Here is a 9,013-nt window from a genome sequence, read left to right on the forward strand (position 1 = left end):
AAACGTAGACCTCTTTTTGTTTAGAGTTGAAAGCCAGGCAATAGGAGATAGTCAGTTGTAGTATTCAATTAGTACAACAACTCTTCGAAGGGCCACAACCTCGAAAAACTCTTCGTGAGGATTTCAAAAGGCATCAGACGAAACAGGAAAAAGAATGGAATTCATCCTTGCTCAGATTGAGTTTCTAAGGCAAGAAAATTCCTTGCTGCAAACATAGCTTGAAGATCAACATGCTCATATTCAAATGTTGCATCAATCAACAAACAATCTTGATCATTTATGCCAGCAGAACAATGATAATGTGGTGAAGCCTTTAGATCACGTAGTTCCCCTTGGTCAAACTCCTCACACCATTTTAAACTCGCACGAAGGACATCACCCATCTGACCCTAGGATCCCGAGAATGCTAGTTACTAAAGGCGTCGATGAGACAGACAGTACCTCTCGACGAAGGCCCCAACCCCCATTATATTTGAACCTAGAAAACCAACAATAGATGAGGTTGCCCTGTATTAAGGTCATAGGAGGGATGGCTTAGCCCCTATCCTTTGTAGTTTAACTCCCTCACGAACATCCGAACAAGTTACCCTTAGGAGCCACAACTCGTTGTCAAAATGATATGATGACAACGCCATTCGCTCAACATATTTTGATGTATGCACCCCCAAGAGTGTACACCATTTCTAAGTTCATCATGTATGATGGTACATATGATCCATTCGATCATCTAATGCATTATCGGTAAATGATGATGCTAGATATCGACAACGATGAACTCCTTTGTAAGGTCTTCCCAGTAAGCTTTCAGGGCACCACCCTAGCTTGGTTCGACCAACTACCCCTTAATTCTATTCACTCATTTGGGAAGATGTTAAAAGTCTTTGTAGCTCACTATTTGTCCTCAACGAGGTAGAAGTTTAACATAAGCAGTCTTCAAAACCTGAAGAAGATAGAAAGTGAGTCTTTGCACGAGTTCATGCACAAGTTCAGCCAAACAATGCTCCAGGTAGAAACGTGTAGTATGGACGCTTTACTACAAGCCTTTAAATGTAGCATTGGACCGGGGACCTTTATCTTTGAATCTTTCTCTAAAAAGCCACTAAAGAGAGTTAATGATTTTTTTAGGAGGGCCAACAAGTATGCTATGTTGGAAGAAGATTTACAGGTTGAAACCAACCTCGTCTTAGCATCGACACAGATAGCACAAGCAAGAAAAGATGCAAGGAATAAAAGTAAGGGCCCGGGAAACCCCTCATAAGGCAAGAAGCAGCGTAGGAATGAAGAAAGCCAAAGACCACGCCAATGATGGACCCCACTTAGTTTGACATATGGACAATTACTTCCCATTATGAGTAGTTTGTCTGGTTTTAGATGGCATTTCGCTTTTAGAGAGGACACGACACAACGGGATCAAACTCGATATTGTGAATATCACAAAGAACACGAACATACACCTTATGAGTGTCGACACCTTCGTTATTTGGTGGACATGGTGAGAGTTCGTTTGCTTTCCCAATATATCAAGAAAATGAACGGTCGACTATAGGGAGTAGTGAGCAAGCTGCTGCCGGCATGGTTCAACCAGGAGGAACCCTGCCAATCATTCATGTCATTCAAAGAGGACTCGTGATCAACATTGGAAGTCAAAGCATCATCAGCGAGCAATGATTCAAGAAGCAAGCAGTATAAAGAAGATTGGCATGAAGTAGTACTCCTTTATTTCGGGGACAATGGAACCTATAGATGGGGTTGTCTCATTTAGCCCCCAAGATCTCACTCGAGTAATAGTCCCGCATGAAGATGTCCTTGTCTTATCACTTAAAATTGCTAGGTTCCAAGTCTGTCGAGTATTAGTTGACCTTGGCAGTTCAGCTGATTTGTTCCATATCTCTACTTATAAGCAAATGGGTATCCCAATTTCTACTTTAGGAAGCCTAGGCCGAGTACTAACAAGCCTCAATGGCTTGACAACCTGGTATTTGGGAGAAATAGTTTTGCCAGTAGAGGTCGATTCTATAGCCATGAACGTCTGTTTTTCAGTCGTGTCAAATCATTTGCCTTATAATACCATATTGGGACAAGCATGGATTCACAAAATGAAAGCTACCCCATCAACTTATCACCAAAAAGTCGATTTCCTTACGAAAACAGGACAAATTGATCTATTTGAAAGCCAACTAGCCGCGAGACAGTGTTATCAAGTAAAAGTCAGGCCCGTGGGAGAGGAAATAAAAATACCTGCACTAACATCGAGTCCCAACAGAAATAGCAATTACTAAAGGAGATGAGTGAGCGAAAGTCCCCAATCGTTGACCCGCTCATTTGTGTAGAAGTACAAAATAGGGACCAAAGAAGGTTACCTATGTCAGCTCTATGTTGACAAAGTAGGAAAAACAACTATTAGTAAACTAGCTGAACATGAATGCCGAAATTTTTACATATGAGTTTTCTAACATGCCAGGAATATCCCCTGAAGTGATTAGCCATAAACTCGAGATCCGCCCATGATCAAAGCTTGTCCGTCAAAAAGTAAGAAGACTTAATTCAGAGAGACAACAAATAGTTCAACTTGAAGTATCCTGATTGCTCGATGCAGGATTCTTTCAAGAGGTTTATTACTCGAACTGGCTAGCTAATGTGATAGTTGTACTAAAAAATGGGGGGCAAATAGAGGGTCTATATTGACTTCACTAACCTGAATGAGGCATGCCCAAAAGATGGTTTCTCTTTACCATGCATTGATCAAATAGTTGATATCACTTTGGGGCATAAAATATTGTCATTTATGGACACTTTTTCTAGTTATAATCATATCCCCGTGTATCCTCCTGATTCAGAAAAGACAGCATTCATAACTTTTTTTGGGACTTTTTGTTACAATGTTATGTTTTTTGCCTTAAAAATGTAGGAGCCACTTATCAGTGACTCATGACAAAAATATTTTATCCAATACTAAGCAAAACGGCGGAAGTTTATATAGACGATATACTTGTAAAAAGCAAAAGACAGGAATATCACTATGCAAATTTACAACAAGCTTTTGACCTATTGCAACACTTTGGGATGAAGTTAAATCCTACTAAGTGTCCAGTTAGCATATCTACTGGAAAGTTTTTAGGTTTCGTGGTCACAAAATGTGGAATTGAAATAGATTATACTCAAATAAAGGCAGTGCAAGAGTTACCTTCTTCCCATAAGTATTTTGAAAAACAATAGAAAATCCTTTGGATTTGTCTTGATATTTAGCCTTGAAGGTAGATGAATGACACTTTAGTATCATGTTTGATATAAGTTTGTTGAAGAATGTGTCAAGCTTAGACTTGATTTCGATCCAAATGTGGTAAACATGTGTTTTTGGAATAAAATTTAATTGAGAGTAAAGAATGGTTTGGTTTTAAGTAAACTTATAAGAACTTGCTCTAATATTCTAAAGAACAAAAGAGAATTTGAATTTTTATTTTTTGGCTTTGAAAGTAGATGAATGTCACTTTTTATTATTATTATACTTGACATTTCTCTATGCACTTATTAAAGAATGTTTAAAGTTTGATCCTAACTTTTGAAACTTTAATTTGTTATTTGGCATATGAGTTGCATCTTCTTTCTTTTTTAGAATGCTTCATGCTAAAGAAAGACACTTACATTTAAGGGAGAAGTTAGAGAATTTAATTTAGAATCTCTTAAATTGACTTCTTTAATTTAAGAAACTTTTTTCTTTTGGTTTAAGAAATTTGCCAATATATGTATTTCTTTAGAATATTTTTTTTTCTTTTTTTATCACTATAGCTTAAGCTCTTCTAAGCTAGGAGTAACATGCAATTTAAGCTCATGCTTTTACAAGCATCTCCACTTTTCAACTTGTTATATTAGATATTTGAAACATATCCATTGGTTTCACCTCATCTTTTGTTTGAACATTTAATGACTCATTTAAGAGAACTAAACTCCAACTTATAATTAGTTTTTTCCATTCTTAAGGTTTGAAAATAACTATGGTCAAATTTGATGTCTCACTTTCTTCATTCTCATCAATGGTGTTTTTATCCTTATTCATATCAACTTTAAGTTCTTCAATAGACATGTTTTCCCTTATTTTTTTTTTATACTAAACTCTATGATATGTACTCATGTAATAAACTCTTCAAAGGTCCACGGTCATATGCCTTAGAAAATGTATAGAAGCTCCAAGTGCATACCCTATATGTATATTTTCACTATTGACACCTAAAATAATTTATCCTTGCAGTCAAGACTTAAAGAATGTTAATGGTTGATGTAGTTAATTACTAGCTCTTCTTTCTATTGCTTGGTATTGGTACGCTCTATCATGCTTGTTGTTTATCATGTACTATAGAAGCAATTGAGGGAACTCTCCATTTGATATGAACTATCAGTGAATTTGAGCTTAAGACATCAAAAGTGTTTTGTTTTTTTTTTTTATAGTGAAAACAAACAAATTCTTTGACCAAGAGGTCAGCCAGCCTCTATGCCTATATTGTTGCAAGTTTTGATAAACTATGTAGTCTATTGCTTCAAATTTCCCTTTCCATCAAATGATTAAAAATTTTTAGGTTGATAACCATAGGCGTATATAAGTTATCAACCAGTGTAAGGTTTATAGTACATGAGTGTACACTATACAAATCCATCATATTGTGCTTTAATGGTGTTAATTATCATGTTTTAGAGTTGTTAGATATATGATAAGACCACTAAAACACAACAACAACAAAAATGGGGGTAAAAGGGAATGGGTGTTGGATTACCTTAGAAAAACCCAATCCGATCCTTGGATCATGAAGATGCATGCATATAATCCTCCTAAGTATCTAGATCTAAGCATAATGAAAGCATTTATGATTTTTTTTTTTTTTAAAAAAAAAAAACTTTAGATTTAAGGGTTTAAAAGCATCCCCTTTTATTTTAATGTTCTTATATCAACTCTAGTCGATAAAGTAGATCTCGAAAACTAAAGATCTTTTACTTGATGGCTCTCTCTTAGAATGTGATACTTGAGAAGGATGGACTTTTTTCTCCACAGGGATGAATGATAGGGCTCTCTATCTAGAAGACAATGGCTAAAAGTGTCTAACTTTCCCTAAAGGAGTTTATGTAAACTTCCTGACTTAAGCTCATCTTGGGTTTGGGTCACTTAATTTAAGTCATTGGATCTTAATTAATTAACCTTATTAAGCTTCAATTAATTAATTAGTGTAATATAAAATGACCATATATAAGCTCGTTTGTAACCTTATACTTTTATCAAAATGCCCTTATGCATATGGATAAAATCCCATGAATCTAAAAAAATAACAAGTTGCTAAAGAGTGTGAGTTAAAGTAAGGACTATTAGGACCCATACGAAAATATTGACTCTCTCATAATCCAATTTTAAAGTTGATCAACATCCGTTTAAAAAGAGTTAACTGCACTCCAATATCTTATGAACAATAAGTAAATTGATTAAATCTAATTTAATTAATTTCGTAGGTCTATGACCTACTAACCATTGCATGTAAGCTCCCCATGAACCAATGTTCGTAATCTGATAAAGTATGAGCTATCATCTTCTTAAGATTATCTTTACTATCCTTAAATGTCAAATCTTCCTATTATATGATCAACTAACAAGTTAACTCACTAAGAACATATGTCAAATTCCATTAAAGGAATTATTGTAATCACATATTTCATTATCAAAAGTGCGTAGGATCACCTCAAGGGATACATTGTCTCAAACTCATGAGATATCATAGTGCCTATATTGAGAATACCTATGTCACATATCTTAATCAATAGTAACCTAATCTATAGGGGATATATGACCACCTCAAGGTCTCACCTATCTGTTAAAGTCATTAAAGACATCAACACTAGCTCAATATTCTCTTAAGGTTAAGAGTTGATGCAATATAGTAGCTTGGTAAATAAATATAAAACAATGGGTTGGACTACATACAAGTTAGTGTGAAAAAAGGTCACACATGAGAGGCATGTTGCAACACCGTGTGTTGCACATGACTAATGTGTGCTAAATTTCATCTCATGGCACTAATCATGATTAATGCATGTTGTAGTCATGCCTCATAGCCTTATCGTGGGTAATGCATTCTACATTCATGCCTCATAATGTGTTACCCTTGAATAATGTATTTGGTAGCCACTAAGGTTCAAAGTATCAGTCGAGTTTGATATGACTCAATCAAGTCATATCTGACTCGACCTTTTCTATGCCAAGTCCAATACCTAATACCATCTTAAACAAAGACTTGACCAAGAGTTGGTTAAACTCGATGAACAAAAATAATATTTCCTTCCAAATCACCAAAAAAAAAAAAAACATGATATAGCAACCAAAATTAAGAAATCTTTGAAAAACTAATTATTCTCTTCAAAAGGAAAAATTTTCACAGCCCATGATTGAAGACTCGTGATGAAGAAGACAACCTCAATGAAGCCATTGAAATTTTTTTTAGTCCAACCTATGACTATCTTTGAAGTGTAAGAAGAGAAGGTTGTGTTTCATCACTAACCTTACAACAAAGGGACTATAGTGTTTTTATGTCAACGATGTCGTTGTGGTGGCTAATAAGAAATATTAGTTCCCCTATCCTCCATTGATGACGATCTTGGGTGCTAGTATCTCATTTCTCTCTATGTTGTTGTTTGTAACAAATGAAGCCCTTTGCTTATGCCAAACCAAGGTGTTCCTCTCTCCCCATGGTATGGGTTTGAGAATTAGGGATTTGAATATAGGAGTTTTTACTATTTTAAATGCTATTATGTATGATATATAATATATGGTATTGATGTGTTTTAAATGCTAATGTAAATGTGTGGTATTAATTGTAATTTTTCTTTTTCTTTTTTTATTTGAGATTTGTAATTAAAGAATTAGGTTTGTTTTCAATTTTAATTTTCAAATATTTTATTTATTACTTTTTAAACTTATTTAATTATATATTTCTTTTTATAATTTTTTTTTAAAATTAAATTTTTATTTATCTTATTTTTGCACATTCAATATCAAGTTGAAACACCAAGATCGATGTGCCTTTAGACCCTTTAAATTATTAACTGCAACCACGACTTTGAACATGGTAACCACATCTCATAATGCTACTTGAGGCTAATGCATACTACAATAATTCCTTGCAATGTATTATCCGTTGTTAATCATGTTCCAACCACACCTTTGGTGATTTACTTATGGCTAATGCATGTTCTGCCTCCATGAAGCTACTAATTACAATTGAAAAACACCAAGATTTTTTCTAGCCCCTCCAACTTCATTTGCATAATAATCTAATTATCAAAACAATGAAAGTGAGATTTTTCTCATGAATTACAATAGAAAATTAAAAATGTAAATGCTCCATAAGAGCTTACATTTCAATCTATGAAAATTAAAACTTTTACATAGCAATGAAAATTTTATGTTTTCTAATGAGCATACAACCCAATTTAAGAATTAAACATGCATTCCAACAAATCAAACATAAATAAATAAATAACATTCATGCACTTATTAGCCAAGGGATTCAACTCTTTAGTAAAAACAAATATTAGCATGTCCTAGATGATCTAAGCATGCATCTAACATCAATATGATAGTTATTATATTTGAACTATTACACATGTAATGAAAAAGTATAAAAAAATTTTGCATGCATCTATAGAGATTTAGGGCAAACAAACTCACCTAGATTTGAGCATAATTTTTTTTAAAAAAAAATTCTTTAAATATTCTTGATAATTTTTTTCATATATATTTTTTTAAGTGTTCTTAGTATTATGTTTGTTTAATTTGATACATTTTCATAATTAATATATAAAATTATTTAATTTTTAATAATAATAAATATCATTAATTACCTTTTTATTTATAATTATAAATTATAACTATAATATAATATTTTTCTCATTAACCCTCTTTCCTGTCTGCCCTTTCCTCCCTCCTCCCCAACAAAAGTCTTTAGTTTGGCTGCTATATTTATTTCCCTATATATCATTTTTTGTTGCATCTATGATTTTCTTTTTGTAGGTGTCATTGTTTGAACAAAATTGTAATTTATTTTCATTCATTATGAAATGGTTTGATATTGTATTTTTTGTAAGTAAATCATATTTGAATATATTGTTCCTATATTATGCTTTTGTAATGAAAAAATGTTGAGGACATAAATAAATATAAAGTATGTTGGAGATGAAGTTGTAATTGTGTTGTCGGATATTCTTGTTAGTTCTATATTTGAACAATTATTAGGTATGATATACCCGATGATTAATATTGACAAACAACATTTTTAATTAGTTGTCAATTGTAGGTATCATTTGAAAAAGGAAATAGGATGATAATAGTTTATCTCAAATGTTGAAATTGTTTAACACATTTGGAATGGATGAAATTGAATTGTATATTGAACAAGTGTTGGTAAAACCACAATTGAATCCATTCTTCAATAACTTCACACATTTATTGATTGGCAAAAATAATAATGTTGAGGAATTGGACTACAATTGTGGGCTTAATAGTGCCCTAATTGCATTAACTTATGGGTGTAGAGTAAATGAAGATGAAAAAGAATGTGAAGCCTAAGAAGGTAATGATCAAAGTAAGGGAGCTAAAGATGTTCAACATGATGGGCATGAAACATTTGAATTTATGGATGAGGAAGAAAATAATGCTAATATTGTTTCATCGTTCTTAGCTCTTCATGAAGCAATAGAAAAGCAAACAAGGGAGATATGTGTTTGGGGATGGGGAAGGTTGTGACGTGTTAAATAACCCAAATCTTGAGGACCTAGTGGAGTTTTCTCTCGTTCAATATCACTTAGTTTCTTCTTTGAGTATGACAAGGTAGAAAACATTGGTAATGTTGTTTCTAGTGATTGGACTCCATAGAGAAATACTAATATTGGAAACTCTTATAGAAAATTCATAATTAACCAAGTTTTCAATTCAAAAGTAAATTTACAATTGCAAAAATGTACTCTATTATTACACACCAAG

The sequence above is a fragment of the Vitis vinifera genome, chromosome 6 (genome assembly GCF_030704535.1).
Source record: "Vitis vinifera cultivar Pinot Noir 40024 chromosome 6, ASM3070453v1".
Taxonomy (NCBI): domain Eukaryota; kingdom Viridiplantae; phylum Streptophyta; class Magnoliopsida; order Vitales; family Vitaceae; genus Vitis; species Vitis vinifera.